General features: G+C 45.5%; 1 long non-coding RNA gene across 1 annotated transcript in view; it reads left to right on the top strand.

Annotated features, from left to right (window-relative positions):
• Positions 1 to 16,946, top strand: part of LOC138528790 (uncharacterized) — a 72,420-nt gene extending 55,474 nt beyond the window's left edge. The window contains exon 4 of the long non-coding RNA XR_011284245.1: positions 16,067 to 16,946. This is a non-coding gene — a long non-coding RNA (uncharacterized lncRNA). The remainder of the gene's footprint in view (positions 1 to 16,066) is intronic.
• The last annotated feature ends 2,425 nt before the right edge of the window (positions 16,947 to 19,371 follow it).

The following is a 19,371-nucleotide window of genomic DNA, read 5'->3' as shown; positions in this document are numbered from 1 at the left end:
TTGCATGGATTCAAGCAGTTTGTTCCATGCTCGTGCTGCCAGGACCGGGAAGGAGCCACCTCTTCCCTGGGGCCTTTTTATGCGGTCAACTTTAAGAAGATGTTCTTTGGCTGATCACAAGTCTCTTGTAGGTTGGTATAAGACCAGCCTGACTCTGAGGTACTAGGGAGCTATACCCAATATACACTTGTGAGCAAGAGTAAGTATCTTAAACAAGTGTAGCTCTTTCCTAGCTAAGGATACTGGGTCTTTGTGCGTTAATTGATACACAATATGCACGGCTGCATTCTGAATTTTCAGAAGTTTTGGATGGACTTTTTACTAGCTCCTCCCAAGAGGGAGTTATGGTAGTCCAGACGCAAGATAATTACAGCCCTCACCAGTTTAGCACAGTTCTCCTTTGTGATCATAGGGCTGACTAGCCTTAAAACTCTAAGATATTATTTTGTATTTTTTACAACCAATTGAACATAAGCATCAGCGATTAAGTTTTCCTCCATGTAAATGCCAAGGGTCTTAACCTTGGTCACTAGTACAATCGTATTGTCCTTGATTGGAAAACTTGCATAGGCCTGACTGAGACTTTGCCTGGCCTGTTTGGAACCATACATCATTAGCTCAGTCTTTCCTATTTTCAAACATAGCCAGTTTGTGGACATCCGATTCTTAATTACATGATATATGTTTTTGAGCTTCATTTGGTACACAGTTTAACTTCCACTTATTTCCATAGTAAGCTGGAAGTCATCCACGTAATTGGTATAAATGAAGCCTAGTCTCTCATGCTTCTGACACAGTGGCTAAATATATATATTAAAGAGCAGTGGTTACAAACATGCCCCCTGGGGGACTCTACATACCAATAAAACTGACTCAGATGCATTATCTCCCCAGTGAACCTTAGATTTGCGACCCTCCAGAAATGATCTCACCCAGATAATCGCTTCCTCAGATAGCCCTCCTGTCACCCTCAGCCTCTCCAATAGCATCTGGCGATCTAGGATATCAAAGGCTGCTGAAAGATCTAAGAGGGTCAGCAGCCCTGATCCACTTCTTTCTAAAGCTTCCAGCATTTGCGTTTGAAGATCGACCAAGGCACTCTCCGTGCCGTGGGCGCATCTAAATCCTGAGTGTTTCCTATGGAAGATTCCTGTTGCTTCCATATATATTTGAAGTTGTATGGCCGCAACCTTGTCTACCAATTTAAGGAAGAACAATGTGTTTGTAATCAGCCGCAGATGTATTGTATACATCGGGTCCAAACCCTGTTTTTTCAACAGGGGTGTGATCGCCACATCTTTTATTGATTGAGCAATAATACTATGCATAAAAGAGGCGTTAACAAATCTACATAGATACGGAAGACAAATGTCCTCATCCTACTTGGGTACTCATGCACTCATTGCTAGGCTTTGTGTTTAATGTTATCCTAATGTAAGGCATTATGTAGTAGAAAATAATCCCAAAAATATGGTCAACAGTAATTCAGTGGTTCACTTTGTGCTCAAAATATGTTTCTGGACAAACATATTTACCACAGTGAAAAGAAATGCAATCATAAAGAGCTTGGGATTAATTATGTGATTTAAGAGTACTTGCCATAACACTGATTATCCAATAATGTGGGCACAACAATGAATTCTCTTGGGCCTACTATTCTATCTCAGGCAAATCAATGAATCTCTTGTTTGGTTAATGTGTCACATTTAAAAACAGATGTCTTTGAAAATAAATAAGAGCTTAAACACTGAACACATTCATTGGTTTCATCACCAAACTACAGTTTTAAATATTGTGCTATTTGATATTTTAATGTCTCATGGAAGTCAGTAGGTTAGGTCCTACAGAAAATCATTTTAATAACCTTTTATTTCACTTTCATTGTTCAAAGGATTGAACATGTATTGTGAGCGTAGAGACCTTTGGATAACATGCATGCAATGGATGGAGATGCAGAATAACTCTGACACCAAATAATCGAACCAACTCAGGAAGATGGCGAAGTTTTCTGTTTTAATATCATTTGTGTAAAACAGGGAGTTACAAAGGACAGCAATGGACGTTCGCTCGAGATCTCAGTACATTTTAAAAAAATCACATTTTTATACTAACAATTTATCATACGTGATGTCATACTACGTAGCAAATGAGAAAAAACTACGAGGGACAGTGATAGGCTCAAGGGGAAAATATAAGTATACTTTCTATTTGGGGTGGGCTTGTGATTGGATATCTACTGTCAGGTCGACAACTTATGCCTACCTCTAAAGCAAGTCATCTTCAACACTATTAAGTACACAGTATATCATTGGCTCACAAACTATAAGGCCCTACATTATATGGCCCTCTATAATTGAATGGCACACTCATGCAATGTCTGGAACATTTGGTTCACTTAGCAGCACGCAAGCTCAGACCCAGGTGCCAGGAGGTGCACTTGACTTTACCTCCCCACCCAATTAGCCCAACGTCTCCCATCACCCATGCCTTCTGCCATGAGGATTGTCTTTGAACTTGGCCTTGCAGCATATTTTTTTTAATTTAAAATAATATAGGGCCTTATTACACGGATGTCGGTAAGGGTTTACCGGTACTGGTATTTTACCGGTACCAGTAAATCCTTACCGCCTTACTACGAGGTCCCTTTGCGGGTTGGGGAATTTAACGCCTGCTTTTTGCAGGCGTTAAAAACCAGCCTGCAAAGGGACCCAGGGAGCTAATTACGGTACCGCAATTTGTGGTACCGTAATTAGCGCCTTCCCCATTCCCATTACACCCTATGGGGCAAAAATGGGAATGGGGAAGGGCAATGGTGGAAGGGGGAATTACCGCCCGCCAACCTTGGAATGGGGTAGTAATTCCCCTTTCCGCCAAGGCGGTGCCGGTATTTTACCGGCATTAACCATGGCGCTAATAGCGCCATGGTTCCCCGCCATCCATGTAATGAGGCCCATAGTTTATACATAAACTTTTAATTTTAACCTTTTAAGAAACTTATATTGCTTATGTTATTTGTGCATATAATATCAACTGCAGCAAGAAAAATCCTAAAACAGACTTCAACATTAGTTTTAGAACAAAATTGAAATGAATTACTGCAATGGTTTGTCAAGATCCAGAATATGGCAAAGAAACTGCACAATCGTATATATACGTTTTTTATCATAACCACTCAATATCATGGACCATCTGGATTCATTTAATTGCTGGGCGGAGATCTTAAAGAAATCTCCAAAAAGGCCTCTCTTTTGGGAGAGTGCTGGGCAGACCATAATCTTATGATGCAGTGTTTCTGGTGCTTTCTTATCCAAACAAAAAAGACAGAATTGGTCAGACATGGGGATTTGTCTTGTTTTTGCTAGTCTATACCGGGTCGGGATAATATTCAAGCCAATTTTCATAAACAAATCGCAAATATGCTGATCCGGAAATAGAGACAAATACGAGGGAGTTCATTGATTGCTCGGATATCACTGGCGCATTGGAGATTCATGATGTACAATGTTTTATCATGTAATGTTTTGATCCAGTCATTATGCTGGATCTTAACTTTAGCATGTTGCGAGCAATTTATTGGCATTTCTGTGGCGATATCTTCCTTTTTCAGTCATTGTTCTAACTCTTATTTCCAAGCTTTCAATATGGTGTTATTCATTGCTTTAGGGATATCTCAAAGAAATCTGGATGGCCGGTGTTTTTTCATTGTTCATCAATTTACACAGTAAGTCCAGTTGTTTCCATAAAACGATAGATGTTAATGACTGAATTGCTACTTCAAATCTTATTCTATCTATTGCAAAGTTGTTAGGAAGGTTCAGAATCTTCTGCCAGAAAGAAGCTTCGAGCCTTTGCCAGTTTATCCGAGCTGTAATGATCATCCCTTCACTCCAATATGTTTTGGTAGGTATAACTTTTTGTTGATAATACATGATAATGGGTTTAAGTGAGAACTTTCCATATTGCAGAGTATTCTTGCCTCTGGGAATATAAGGGAGTGCGAGCATCCACAATCAGTGTTCTAGATCTCCAAGCTCAACTCTATTTCCATCCTTGTCTCACATGACAGAAGACCATGATTTGGTCTTTTTTGCAGCAATTAAATGCCTTAAATGAATAAAACTTGGCATGCTAGTGTTCTTTCTTAGCACCTTAACAAGGGATGATTCAACTTTGCACACTCACCGTCTTCAAGAATAGATAACCTGCCTTGGTTGCTTTAACTTTGACAGCAGGCAAAAAGCATCACCATGTGTATCCATAAACTCAGCTAATTCTTACTGCGACACAGCTCTCATCCTTTCCTCACCATGGGTCCCGGCTTACTAAATTCATGACACTTCCAGCTTCTATACAACGGCATTTCCGCCTGCAGTCTATTCACTATGTATTGCCAGCTACTAAGATTACTTGATCTACTTGTGTTACAGCATCTGTGCAGTTATTGTATGGCTTGCATTTTCACAGTGCTTCTCACACGTGCAATCTTCTCTTCGCATATATGAAAGTTTACTTGATTCTTAACTTCAGCATCAGTTTCTATATGGTCCATACATTTTCTTCAGCCAGTATACTCAGGGCATCACGCTCGTCTTTTGTGATGTCACTAGCTTCTCTTTCACTGTTTTTCATATTTTTCATGTTCTTTCAGGGAGCTCCTCCCTCAGATTATCATCTCTTCGGGGATACATTTGATAGGGTTTTCTCAGAGGGTGCCTTTTCTCGAATATTCACAGTGGAATGGTCACAACTGTTGGCTTCAAGCATGGCACAATTTCACTCTTCCAGCATGCAGATGGTAGGGGGGCGGGATTTCCTATAGAGGCATGCAGCTGCTCCTCTACAATAGCTTTGTCTATCTCATCCAAAGTATATGAGCATTGAAATGTGACTGCTTCATAGTTGTTACACCAGAGATTTCAGAACCGGAACCGGGCTTGTACAATGCTATTTTATGAGGAATGCCAAGTTGATCAGCATGTAGTTGCCCCAGAGGCAGCATCACTGTTAAACATGTCTAGTCCTAAAAAGAATTAATGACATTGAGAAATTACAAGCATTCTCAAACCTATAATTAACAGGGTTTATCTGCTTGCCTCAATGGGGAATGTGGAATGGCTTGTTGACCTTAAAGTATTAAGATCCATGATCAAATGAGGCAAATTAGACTTTCAAGAGGATCATCCGACTTCGGATGTGTTATGTTTATTTAGAAAGTACAGGTTAGCTTCCAAATCTAAAAATAGATCTTGTACTGTTTCTTTGGAGATCAGTGGTGACCATAGTAAAATCACCTAATTTCCGCAATTCTCCTGGAAGCTTAATGCTCTTGGAGGAAAGATTGGGTACCATGTATTCAGCAATACAGCATCATTCTCATACAAGGCTTCTTTGTAAATGTATTTTCATCTGTTCCAAATCATTATAAATTGCATGAATATTGCAGTGTTGGTATAAGGGGTGATTTGAAAAAAAAATTCTGGGACACCTAAGATGTTGTTTGATGCAGAACAAGACAGTGGCCCTCATTACGACCCTGGCGGAAAGCGACTGACCGGAGCGCCACAGCGTAAATAGCGTTTCCGCCATTGCACGAAGGAGCAAAGTGCGGCCCATTCCGACCCATCGGGCACGAGCACCACGGCATGGCGGAAGTGCAAAGTCCGCGATGGCGGAAATGACCCCAAAACGGCCCACACCGCCGCCGTACGGCGCCCCAGGTGCAATACCGCCACCCCTCTTAGCGGTCACCGCAGTGTGCGCCTACCGGAAAGTACGGTGCCCGGAAATATACGGAAACGGAAGTTAAAACATGGGCCCGGAACGGGAAACATCCCGGCGTACACCTATAAATACACTAAAACCACACAACCACTAAAATCACTACCCTGAAACACACCCCAACCCGTCAACCACCCTAGCGAAACCAAGAATAATGGGAAAAGCAGCGAAGAAAGCGTGCGACCGCAAGCGGCAGGTCCACTTCTCCCGTGAGGAACTCACCGTGCTAACAGAGACCCTCCAGGAGAATGCTGCCGTCGTCTTCTGCACGCAAATGACCAGGACGGCACTTGCAAACAAGAAGGCCATATGGGCTCTGGTGGCACAGCGGGTAAGTGCGGTGGGGACCGCACCCCGCACCCCACAGCAATGCCGCAAGCGATGGGACGACCTGCGGATACGCGTCCGCAGCATACTCTCTGCCAACCGCAACATTGCCACAGCCACCGGGGGAGGTCCTGAATCACCCATCAAGTTGACCCCCTGGGAAGAAATCTGTGCCTCCACCATCGGAATGGAGAGCATAGAGGGAGTCGGAGGGATGGAGAAAGGAGTGCAGACATCCGAAGATACAGGTAGGTGGGCCAGAAAAAACAATGCCAAATCCACACAGTCCATCCATGTGAAGTACCATGCGTCCACATAGTGCAACAGTAACACATGTCCAGGAGAACGTCCACACACATCGGCCTGATAGCGCACGTTAAAACCCACAATAAATACATAAATAATTAAAAACCCCTAATACACGCACTACACGTGCAGCAGGCACACCCTAACTGCAGGCTGCCAAACAACTGCACCCTCACTCCACACACAAATCAAAGCACCTCCAAGGGCCCGGCCCAAATCACCCTCAGGTACCACCCCAATGCATGTGATACAATGCCATTCCAATTCCCACAGACCCACCAATAACCCTCGCCCTCCTCTACTCCACCACAGGGTCCGATCCAAACGACGAGCTACAGGACACCCCTACCAGCACACCTGCAAAGAGGGCCAAGACCAACGGCCAGAGACCCTCCACCTCAGCTGCACGCATCAAGACACGGCAGCAGCACAAATCAGGTGGCAGCACAGAGGAGGGAACATCAACAGGCACCCCAGCAGCCAGCATGCCCACAACACCACCACCACAGGTCCCCCCAATGGATGCCACAGAAGGCACTGCCTCCGGTGGCAGCAGCACCATAGGTGACACCCCTTTGATGGCAGCATGCTCCGACACAGAAAACGGGGATGCCGAAGTCAGATCCATCCATGACCTGTCCCAATCCCCCTGTCTGTCCCATCCCGTACAACATGAGGATACCACGCAGGGGCACCCACAAGACGACGACTGGCCATCCCCCACAAGCCCTGTGGCAATGCAACATGAGGACAACAGCCCCTCTGTGACACCCCCGCAAATGGCCTTGGCCCAGCAGAGGCAACAGTCCCTCGACCAGTTGATCGAACAACAGCAGCAACTGGCCACGCTCCTCAAGGACCATGCTGATGAATGTGGGGGCACTAAGGCAGACATAGAAACATCAACTGAGACACTTAGGGCACAAATCGAGAGTAGCACCGAGAGCCTGAGAGTCCAAATGGAGAGAAGCACCGAGAGCCTGAGAGTCCAAATGGAGAGAAGCACCGAGAGCCTCAGGGGGGAACTGCATGCGACGGCCAAGGACGTATGTGCCGAACTTGCCGCAGTGCGCCGTGTGCTCACTGAGCTCTCGCAAACCCTTAGGGACATGCATGGACGTGAGCAGGCAGACACATCATCCGTTGCAAGCTCCGTCCAGGGCAGCCCCCAACGTAGATCTGGAAGGAACCTGCGCTCCACAGGCAGGGGTGCCCCTGATACCCGCAGAGGGGGCTTGCAATAGCGACAGCCCACTGACAATGAGCATCTTTGGACACTGGTGTTCGGGGGGGAGGTAGGGGGGTGGAGGGGGTGTGTTGGGCTCACTTGGGTGGCGGGTCGATAGGGTGTTCAACATGACATCACATATGCCATAAAAAGTGCACGATCAACCAATGAGATGTGTGGACATTGATCTTTGTGTACTAGGCCATCATAGGCGTGCAGTCCATATTGTGCATGTCCCAGACACACGCAGTGCCACGAGTCCCGTGTCCATGTATCAGCCACCAGGCGTGAGTGCTAGAAGCATACATCAATGAGATGCTGACGAATGTCACGGGCCTCCGGTGCCTCGCAGACTCCATGAGGTGCTGCCACATCCCCACCCTCATCATGACCATCTTCAGGTGCTTGCAGTTCTGCGTCAGGGGGCATGGGCACATTTCTACGTACGCACATGTTGTGGAGCATGACACATGCCATCACCATCTTTGCAACCTTCTCATGGCGGTACAGGAGTGCCCCGCCAGACCTGCTGAGGCAGCGGAAACGGCCCTTCAGTAGGCCGAATGCCTGTTCTATGACTACACGGGTACGTGAGTGGGCATGGTTGTAGTCCTCCTCATGCTGGTCCCGTGGGTTCCGGACTGGTGTGAGGAGCCATCTCTTCAGTGGATATCCAGCATCACCTGTATGTGGACGAGAAACGTATGATGTGGAATGCCATTGATACGTACGCACACCCCCCCCCCTTCCTGCCAGGTCATTGCCAATTCACATACCCCACATCATCATGCATGTAATGAGACTCACCGAGTAGCCAGGATCTGTTCCCTGCGTGTCGCTCCATGTAGCGTGGTATTGTAGAGTTCCTCAAGACCATAGAATCATGGGTTGATCCAGGGAATCGGGCGCAACAATGTGTAATGATCCTGTTGGAGTCACACACCATTTGTACATTCAGGGAATGGAATTGTTTTCGGTTGCGGTACTGGGCCTCCATGGCATGTGGGACGACCAATTCCACATGGGTGCAGTCGATGGCACCAATGCAACCCGGTATGCCGGCAAGTGCATGGAATCCCACTTTCGTGTTTGTAATTTCCTGCTCCGAGCGTGGTAGGGAGATGTAGTCGTCTGCGTGCTGCAGGAGGGCATCGAGCACTTGCAATAGTGTCCGTGAGAACAGTGGCTGAGAAATGCCATGCAACTGTCCGACTGTGTGCTGGTAGGTGCCTGTGGCCAGGAAGTGGAGTACAGACACCACCTTCAGTAGGGGTGGGATGGCGGTTGGGCTATCTATCATGCTGACAAGGTCAGCCTGTGTCATGTCCACAATGGCGGCTATGGTGTCCCGGTCCAAACGGTAGAGGGTGTGGATCTGCTCATCAGTGAGGTTGAACGGATGTGCTCGGAGGCGTGGGATTGCGGGCTGCCTGCGTGGTGGTAGTGGCTGTGCTGGTGGGCCTTGCTGGCCCTGCCTTGCCCTCCTCCTCCTCCTGCGTCTCCTCCGTGCGGCCGGTTGTAGTTGGTGTTCGTCTTCCTCTTGGAGTTGGAGCACTTGCAGTGCTATCAGGTCCCCCAGGGCCAACATCGCGAGTCCTGCCGGTAGCATTTCGGTGTGGTTGTGGGAGGAGACTGGCTGTGCAATTTATGTGTTTTCAGGCTGTATGGCCTCCACCTGTGGTGATTCATTCCACCTGTGCAAACTGCCCTCCCCTTTGGCCGAGCACGTCACGCGCACAACGCTGCAATTCGGGGAATGGTATCTTGCTATTGCTATCATGTATTTGTACCCGATGGCCGTGTTGGATTGGTTGTTATGTTCATTCGGCTATGGTCCCATTGTTTCCCATTCTATCTGTGCAGTCGCGAACAGACTTGTGAAGGGTCAGTGGAACGTAGTACTCGAGTAACGGTGGGCCCTCATGCATCACTGTACCGAGTTGCAACGACGGGCGGGGCGTCCCATTCGTGGGTGAAGGCAGTTGCCATTTTCACACACAGCCGCACTCGATGGAATAATTAGTGATTTCAAACGGCCACAGATGCCTTTCCGACGTGGTGTTGCAAATGAGGAATTCGAAGGGCGGCGCTTTCGGTCTTCAGCTGGCGGCGAGGAGATGCCCACAGGTCTGACTGCAAATATAACGTTCTATTGTTCAATGTCCTTGAGACAGGGCCCATGGCGAGGGAGCAATGATTGATATGAATAGTTTGGGATGCGCATTAGCTACGTGGGCGATGAGGCCGGCCGTTCCCAAATACATGTTACTTCACAACACTGGAATTACGGGCTGGGGCACTGTGGATTTTGCAGGCTGCATAACGCACAGACTCAATGGATGTTTCTAATGTCATGTGAGTAATTATTCAGGCGTTTTGATCCCGGGATGAGGGAATGATGAATGGATGCATGGGCAGGTGATTTGATACAGAGTTTGCCATGTACAGGGCTTCTTGCGATCTATCCGCCTCCCCTACGCTATGTGATGCAGGGCTGCCATAGTGGGACCATCGTCTATCTGGCCTTGTTGAGCCCTCCCTGTCTCGAGGCGCCCTCAGACACTTGTGTCCATGCACGTTGACATTCCCATCTGATGGATTCTGTTTTGACAGACGCATGCACAGGTACACTCGTTTGTGATGGTGTTTGCACCTCGATATAGATGGTTATGAGTCGCAAGTGGTTTTGGGGTGGTGATGATCCTTTTGAGTGGGCTAGCATGCATATGGCTGTGGATTTCGTGTGATCATTGAAGTGAGTTGTTCGAATGTAGTTCTGATGGCCATTCTGTTCTTTTTCTTTTCTTTTGGTTGACAGGTATCTCCTCCCCTTTTGCCACTGCCATCTGTATGCCACTCCTGCAGATGGATTTTACTCCCGACACCTGCTGCTTCGTGTTAATCGGTGGAGCAGCATTACGATCTTATGGGACGATCGCCGATGGCCCACATGCCCTTACGCAGTACTGGTGTCTCGGAGCAACATTTCGGCCTTTCAGCTGGACTAGTGCCTCCCCATTGGGACAGCCCTGCGGTTCTGTGCGCTTCCATGTTGCCTTTTCGTACGTGAATGTGGCTCTGTGTACCATGGGGGTACAGGGCGACACACAAGTAGTGGCTGGTCATTTCTTGCGGATGCAGCCCACAATGGTGATTAGTGTTTTGGAGTTCATGGCCTGATGGCTGTATGGGCTTGGTGTCTTTGATGTGCATAAATTGCTATTCTGATTTGGCCCGTGTAGCGTTTTTCTTTGCAAGTGATGTGGCATATGCCTATTTGGGGGGCGATGTATTGTGAGGAGATCTGCATTGGGTTCCAGCTTCGGGGTTTAGTTGCGTGGTACTGTACTGGGCGCGTTTGCCTACTGAGCCCGTGAGGTCAGGGATGGGGGCTGCCTATATGACAGTTTGAATGTTGTCATGCTCAGGGGCGGGGGATTGGGTTTTGTGTAACAGATGCCGGTCAGCCAGGTGGACTGGTGGAATGATGTGATTTTCGGAATATTGCTGGGCACAGGTGCCTGTGTTTGCGTGCGTTTCTTGGTGGGGGACTGTGGTCATGTCCATTGGGATGGCTTCTGTATTCGTGCCATCTGTGACCTGCAGCTCCCATTGGCCCCTCTTGTGTTGCTTTTGTTCGTTGGCATGCATGGGTGCTTTGTACATTTCAATGGTTGCATTGTGACTTCATTGCACCTACCGGGAGTTGTACTTTGTGGGCAGGGAGCGGTGTACAGGCACTCAGTGGGGCCGTTTACGGTTGATTCGCGATGCCGTACTTCTCGCCATGGCGGAATGGTACATTCCGCCATGCCTGATGGCGTTAGGTACATGTCCGCTAGGGTCGGAATTGGCGTACCGTTGCACCATGGTGGTGTTTGCGGTTTGGCATGGCGCGCGCGCGCGTGCTTGGTGCAGTTAGCGTTGGCGTTCACTACGGTGTCGCTAATGGCTTCGTACTTTGCGGTGACGGGTCATAGTCGCACCGAGCGCTATTCGATGGCGGTATTGCATTTCCGCCATCGTTTTTCGATTTCCGCCAGGGTCGTAATGAGGGCCAGTGATTTGGAAGCTCCTAGTGTGGGAATGAGTGACAACTGCTGTGATGTTCAAGGGCTTTGCTAATAAGCTTTTTAAATGTCCGGGGCTTCAGGTCTGTCAAAGGCAGAACACTCAGACCATCTTGGCAAGGTCACTTTGAATAATGTCAGCACAAGTTCTGTGATGTATTATTATTATTGACTGGGATTTGATTGATGTTGTATCTTATTGATAGGCCTGATGATTCTGTCCAGAAGACACATAAATGCATGCTCTGATGCAATATACACAGCCTGAAAATCTGTCTCTCCACCCTCGTGTGGATACCAAGACCCTTAATGGACATTCTCCATTTGCTTCTCTTTGATACAAAAGACTGTGTTCATTTTGATTTAGCTGGCAAATGCACTGGTGAATTGGGGGTACCCGAGGTGTTTGCCAGGGCTGTGCATTGGCACCCCTTCTATTTAATGTATCCATTAGTACCCTGATGTAATATGTTATGATTGTCTCAGTCAATCAGGAAGGAGAATTCTGAGCAAATTGTGGGCGCTATCGACCCGTACTTGCTTAGAATATTCCTACATGCCCTGCCGAGCAAACTTCCTCTCCTTATGGCCCCCATTCCTGTTCTCCTTGTCTCTATGGGCGGGGTGTGAGTGGCTTGGCCCTCTTGCTCCTCACAAACCCACCCACTGAAATAACTCTCTTTTACACTGCATCTGTTATGGTATCATGAAGTCCGGCTGTACCTTCCCTCACCTCTGCCTCACCGTAGCAAGCTGTGGCATGGCACATTTTCAGCAGCTGCTGCATCCCCAGAGGAGGCCATGTTTCCCTGATGATACTGTGCACTGGGGGTGCAACTGTCTGCACACCGCCTTGTTTGGAGAAAGAATGTCAGTTGCCTAGGCTTCTGTCAGGTGCTAAAATCTTTAATACCTGTGGGCGGATGGAATGTGCAGGCATTAGGCTCCCAAAGAATTGCTTAAAGACCTGCTTTGCTCAGGACTTTAAGTCGGCCTTCTGGGCACATAATGCACGGGAATTCCTCGCACTCCCTGGTGATGAGGCTCATTTGAAGCTTTGAAGCATACATTATCACATAATATCTTGGTGGACAATATTGTTGGGGGGATGTGCATACCAGTATGGAGTTACACAGATGAAATGGTGATACTGGCAAGGATGCTGCATGCCCTGCAGAGGCTAATTCATTTTCATGCAGTGCTTAATTTGTGGGGGTGTTTGTCAGGGCTCAGCCTTGGAACCTATTTCTGTGTCCCAGCACTTATTGTCTCAGACTCAGTTTGATTATGATGTGGTGTTTTGGCAACTTAATTTATTTAACTTCCAGACACATAATAAAGTAAATGATGAATATGCCTAAAGCCACACATAAACATTTGTCTCATGTCAAGACACAATGAGTATGCTGTTTAATGTGTATGTTTATTGGTATTTGTAAATCGCACATCTGCCGTAGTGAGTGCAATCATCAACCACACTAAGCCGGTGGGAGCTGCAGCTTTAACCCCATATATGTTGCCAGCAGGGGGAGCAGCCACGGTGGTGGCAACAGTGGGCAGGGAGTTGCCCATCATGATGTGTCATGTGCGTGTTAAATATTTGAGCCATGGCACTTATTTTTTTGTGCAAATTAAGCACTGTATCTATTGTACATATATTGAAGCTAAAGGGCTACCAATTGGCATGACAGAATATAAACTATCTAAACTAGAACCAATAAGAGCATCATTGTATTTTTTTCCTAATGGCACGCAGCCAGGGAAAGTGAAATCCTTTACTTCTCTGGGCTTTGGTGCTTTGGGAGACGTGGGCGGCTGTGCTCATTTGAGAAGGCAAGCCACCCTAATGAGACAAGCAAATACTGGAGGTTGTTCAGTTTTCGAGGCAAGCAGCCGATGGAACAGTCTTAAGAGGATTGTGTGCAATGTCTAGCTCAATTGGGCTTTACAGCACTCACATTTGGGCACGAAAATCTGTTAATAATTTAAAGTGTGGACAATATATTATAACATTGTCTACTGGGTTTCATAACTCAACCCCTGCATTTGATCTGCACAACGAGTTTCAAATTAATTTTTCCTCTTACTGGCAACAACCACAAAGACTCCTCCAGGCGAAATCCCACTTGCTCTGCCTAAACAATAAAAACACTGAACTCCCCCTCATCGGCAATTAACCCTTAGTGCGCATTTCATGCAGGCTTATGTGTTCTGTTAGTATATAGGCGCTATACTGCTAGTTTGCAAGCACTCAATTCATGCCTCTGTTAGCTATTACCCCCAATTCGGCCTTGGCAAACTGTGCACCTAGGCACAGTGTAGTTAGCTCAGCAGGTTTCGTACCTGTGCACATCTTAATTATTATATCACAGCTTCCTACACCACAAAGCTCAGAAACACCAGCAGACCCTTCCTCTCCACCGATAACCATCTCCTATCACCCGAGCCATCATCAGATCCAAAATGGACTATTGCAATGCCCTTTAGCAGGCACCACAGAAAGAAACATCTGCAAACTTCAAACTATCCAAAACAAAGCTCTCGGTGCTGCTCTCGACATTCTAAGGCAATCACAACTCTGCAGCCAAAAGAAGTACCCATTGGCTCCCGTTTAGGAAACGTATTAAATCCAAAATTCCACATTGCTGCATCACCAAGACTGCCCCTGCTTACTTGTCACAAAAACCTAACACACCCACCTCAATTAGACCCACGTGTTCCACCTCTTGCCATTGCCTGACTGTGCTGAGATTCAAACACACTAGAGCTCAAGCTTCCCTGCTACAGCCAGCCTGCCTTTGAACTCCCTCCCTACCTCCATCCGGTTAGAACTCTCATATTGAGCCTTAAGAGAGCTCTTGAAAACCTGCCTCTTCAACCAACCTGGAATGTCTCATCTCCCTCCTCCTTCTTCCCTCTTTCCCACCTGCATTATGTTCTGTAACCAGTGCCTAGTTGCCTAAGAGTTATGTGTGCTTTACAAATGTAAAACAAAATAATAATAAATGCATAAATAACCACAATTATACCGATCAAAACATGGCTTTTGTTATGGTCCCACTCTAATTAAACACTTTGAGAATGTAATGATTGATATTATTAGTAATGAGTCTATTACCCTGATTACAGTGTATATGTACTGCTTTATTCAAAGCATATTGCACGCAGTATTTCACTTTGATGAGAAGTTAATAAAACCAACATGGCGGAAATGTTAGGTCTTATAATGGAATTATTACACACGGCACAAGAAACTCTGATATTGGTTGATAAACACATGCACAATGTTGAATGATTGAGGAATGTATAACTTGGATGTCAGATTGTGCTACTTTCAAATTGTAGACTGGATTTCGATTAAATGTGTTACCATTTGGAGATATTGTGGCAAACTGGCAAGGTTCACTTGCAAAATCTTGCATTGCTTCTTTCTTGTCTGATAATATTGAGGGGTGTATGCATATGTTCTTCCTATGCCATGAATATGCTTTTATACATCTCTGTACATTGAATCATTGCTGACAGCTAGGGGGCTATTACATCATATCTTAGCCATATTACACTTACACTTAATACCTGATTCGGTTGGGGTTTGGGCACTTAGCAGATTGCTTAGAATTGCATTGAGGATTCGGTCAAGGCAATTGTTTGGCTTGGCGGTTTCTGCTATATGTTTATATATAGACAATATAGTACTTCAATTTGTATTATATTTTATGTGCATAGGCTGTATTATTTGCTCTCCAGTACTTCAATTGTTATTATAAGTTATGTGCAATGGATGTATTGTGTAGTCCTACAGGGTTATGTTTCAAGCACTGCACTGATTAATTGATCATGACGTTGTATGTTGTGTAGTTTTGCCATTATGGTAAATAGTGTGGTGTGGTTTACACAAGCACGACTCCAATCATTTTCTCTTAGATTGATTTGTATACCACCAGCTGAGTTACCTACCTCACTAACAATGATCGATGTTCTGATACATTCGATTTCTTTGTTTCGAATAACTGTGGGACGTGTGATGATTAATTAAGCATTGCTTTACTTTTCAGTAGGTTGATTCTATTATAATGTTGTTTACATTAGTTTGTGATGAGTGTTGTTTCAGCATTGTGATGATATGCATGAGTTATATGGAAAATGTTCCTACATGAACTCATGTACTACTGCTAGGTTATGTTGATAGGTCTTTGCACCTTTCCAAAACAGTTCATGATTTTGCCTTTTTTATCATTTATTTTACCCCTACGTCTTAGAATTGATGGAAATTGCGTGGAGGGGGCAGATTTACACTGGCGTGCAAATGTTTATGTTCCCCTGCAAGAAATTAACACTTCTTTTTTTTTTTTTAAAGCAAGCACCTTATGTATGTTATGATATGGATGGACGCCAAAAGCGAAGACATCCAGGTGCCCAGAACCAAGTATGAACGCTTTTACTGCAATCTGCTGTTCTAAAAGAAAACATTGTTTTATGTACATGTACTAGCCTATGAAACCTTCTTTCACAAGTCGAAATAATAAAGGCATCTTGCTAGAGACGCAATACAATGCCTATCCAAGCAGGACTAAGGTAAACCTGCGTTTTTCCTTTTAAGCATGACACTGGAAGGGCATTGATCTGAAGTTGACATAGGCTTGAGATATCACTGAAGAAAATATTGAAGCTTTGACGAAAAAAAGCAAAATGTCAATCGCCAGTCGAAGATGGCAATTCGAGCATCCCCCATCATTCACTTTGATTAATCATTTCAAAGTTAGTAAATCAATAAGGCTGATTTATCCAATAGACCTTCTAAGATAAGATTCTCATGGGAAGATAAGAATTGGCTGCATTGAATGCAGCCAGGTTAAGGTGACTCTATTCATGGCCGCAAGACAACACTACAAAATGGAGTTGGCGGTTCTGTATGTTGAACAATTCATAAACATATCACATGGACAACAGCCCATGCGAAAATCTGTGCCAAACAAAATACAGCACAACAAAGCAATATAATAATAATGTGCGTATTATATAGCGCTTTAATCTGAAGGACATATTTACATACATTACTATTACTACCCAATCAAAACATTGCCACAGATAGAGACATTTCAAAAGCTGCACTTTTTTAGAGAAAGCTTAATTGTGTGAGTAAAGATCCATCATTGACCTCTCCACAAACATATTGAGAAAAGGTAACGTGAAGCAAATGAAACATTTAGGGCCCAATTCATAGAATTTTTAGCGCAGTGCGAAGTGTCTTTGCACTGCCAACAAACACTATGATTCACAGAGCGGTGCAAAGTGTATTTTTGTGTGCAAAGCGACTTTGCACCAGTGCAAAGTCAGTACAAAGTCAGTGCAAAGTCACTTTGCACTGCAAAAATACACATTGCACCGTTCTGTGAATCAGGTTGTTTGTTGGCAGTGCAAAGTGACTTTGCACCACGATAAAAGTTCCACTAGCAGGCCCTTAGTATCTTGTCTGTTCGAAGTAAAACATGTACATTCCACCTGTATCCTAGTCCGCTTAGTTATTTATTTTTTTAAAATGGTATTACTGTTTGTATGCATTTGAAAGATATAAATGGACTGATTTCAATGTGTGGCCTACTGGATAGGTAGAGTACACATTGGGCCTCATTACGAGTTTGGAGGTAGCCATGACGTTTTTTGCCGTCACGAATAATGGGAATTACCAGGCCATTCTGACCTTTGCGTGCCCAGTACGGGACCGTTGTTAGCATCCTGTTCTGCTAGCGGGTGCCGCTCTGCACATCTGATCTGACAAGGCATACAGGGCGGCCCGCAAGCAGAACTCGTAATATGGCGGCAGAAAGATAATGGCACCGGCAGCACTACCGGTACCGTTATCACTCTACCGCCGGTTCGCAATGAGGCCTATTGTCTTTACTATAGCACAGTAATCCTATGAGAAGCACACAATAGCCTGATCGGCAAACATGCTTTTCTGCTCTTTAAAAAGCCATTTGAGCCATTTCCTACATCAGGATGATAAACACTGTGAATGATGGCATTGAAATCTCAACATGTTCACACTGCTCATGGGGTTTCCTACATATAAGAAAGAGGGATGTAATTGTTGAAAACATTGCAAGAACAGGCCAATGGAAACATTAGGCCTGTATCAGTACAAGCATATAGTCCTATGAAAACATATAACCTATTTATGCTGTAGTTTTCATCAGAACCATAGATCTCAACAAAGCCTGGATTAACACATTCACTAAAACCAAGAATCACCTGAATTCCTGCTTGTTCGACCAGGCCAGACTATGGGTCAACGTATAGAAAAGTTTATCTGAAGTTCGTCCACATGGCTTTAAGATTGACACATGGTTGGATCTCCTTTTCAGTCAATGGCATCTTTTGGAGAGGAAGTACCATGTTGCTGGAGGCAGACTTTGGAAATGGATGGAAGTGGGAATGCATGGTAGTGGAGAAATAGTACTGTCTAGGGAATGTTGTAGGTAGAGGTAGTAATTTAGGACTCTTTTAGAGAGTTAGATTCAGGGTAGGATTTTCGTTTGTAGCATTGTGCGACACATTCAGGGGTTAAACGTGATTAAACAGAAAAGTGTCATCTAATGCGAGTTTCAGAATAGGGAATACTTGTAATGCAGTACAGCTTGGTTGTCTGAGAGAGACACATGCACGTGACTGATTGATTTCCTTGAGGCCTGCTTGTGGGAAAGTCATGCTTACCAGATTTCATTGTTAGGAAGCCGCAGGGTTTCGGGGAGGCGCATGTAACACCATTCAGTGTTCTCCCCTAGAAGTGAATGGAGAGAACCATGCCATTGTGGTTCCATGTGTTAATAGCCCCGCAAAAATATCGCCATACAAATATATCACCATAATTTTGCGGCAATATTAAGGCATGGAAACTGTGGGGGACACCACTGCAACCCCTGTATTATTTTAAAGGGAGCGGAGGACACCCCCGCAACCCCGGCTCCCAAAAATCCCAAAAATTATCCCCAATAAAATGATCGCCTATGGCTGTTCCTGACGACCATATATATGGCGATGTTTATGTCGGGGATAATATTACGTGATACCGCCATTGTGTGACACCTGGGAGGAGGAGTGGGGGGAGCAGTGGGAGCTTGGAATTCATTAGGGCAGCTCCTGGGGGAATAACAATGTTTTGATTTTAGTGGAACAGCCTGCAGAGATTCAAGAGACACAGCAGAAGTGCCCATCTCTTGAATTAAGTTGGTGAGGCATGTGTTATAGTGAAACACCTTTGAGGAGGAGCAGGGGACGTTTGAAATCCCTGAGGAAGCTTATGGGAGTCATGATGGTTGAAATCTGGTGGTAGGATCCAGAAATGTGGGGAGGCAGGAAACAAACCAGTAAGTGTCCATCACTTGGAGGATGTGGACAAGACACCTGCCACTTGGCGAAACCTGGGCGGAGGAGCACAAGGACACCGGAATCCCTAAGGGCAAGTGGTGAGAGAGTCACCATGAAGTGACTTTGGAGGGAGGAGCAGCAGGCATTCGAGTAGGTGGGTAACACCAGAACGGACAGTGTCCTTTTCTTGAAGTGAGCAGACAAGAGGCATGCTATTAGGTCACAACCTTGAGGAAAAGTAGGAAGCACCTTGTCTGCCCCCTTAGTTGGAGGAAGCAACAAAGCTTTAGGTAG

This window comes from Ambystoma mexicanum, chromosome 7q (genome assembly GCF_040938575.1).
Source record: "Ambystoma mexicanum isolate Mex_15411 chromosome 7q, UKY_AmexF1_1, whole genome shotgun sequence".
NCBI classification, from domain to species: Eukaryota; Metazoa; Chordata; class Amphibia; order Caudata; family Ambystomatidae; genus Ambystoma; species Ambystoma mexicanum.
This window is presented reverse-complemented; position numbering and strand designations above follow the sequence as displayed.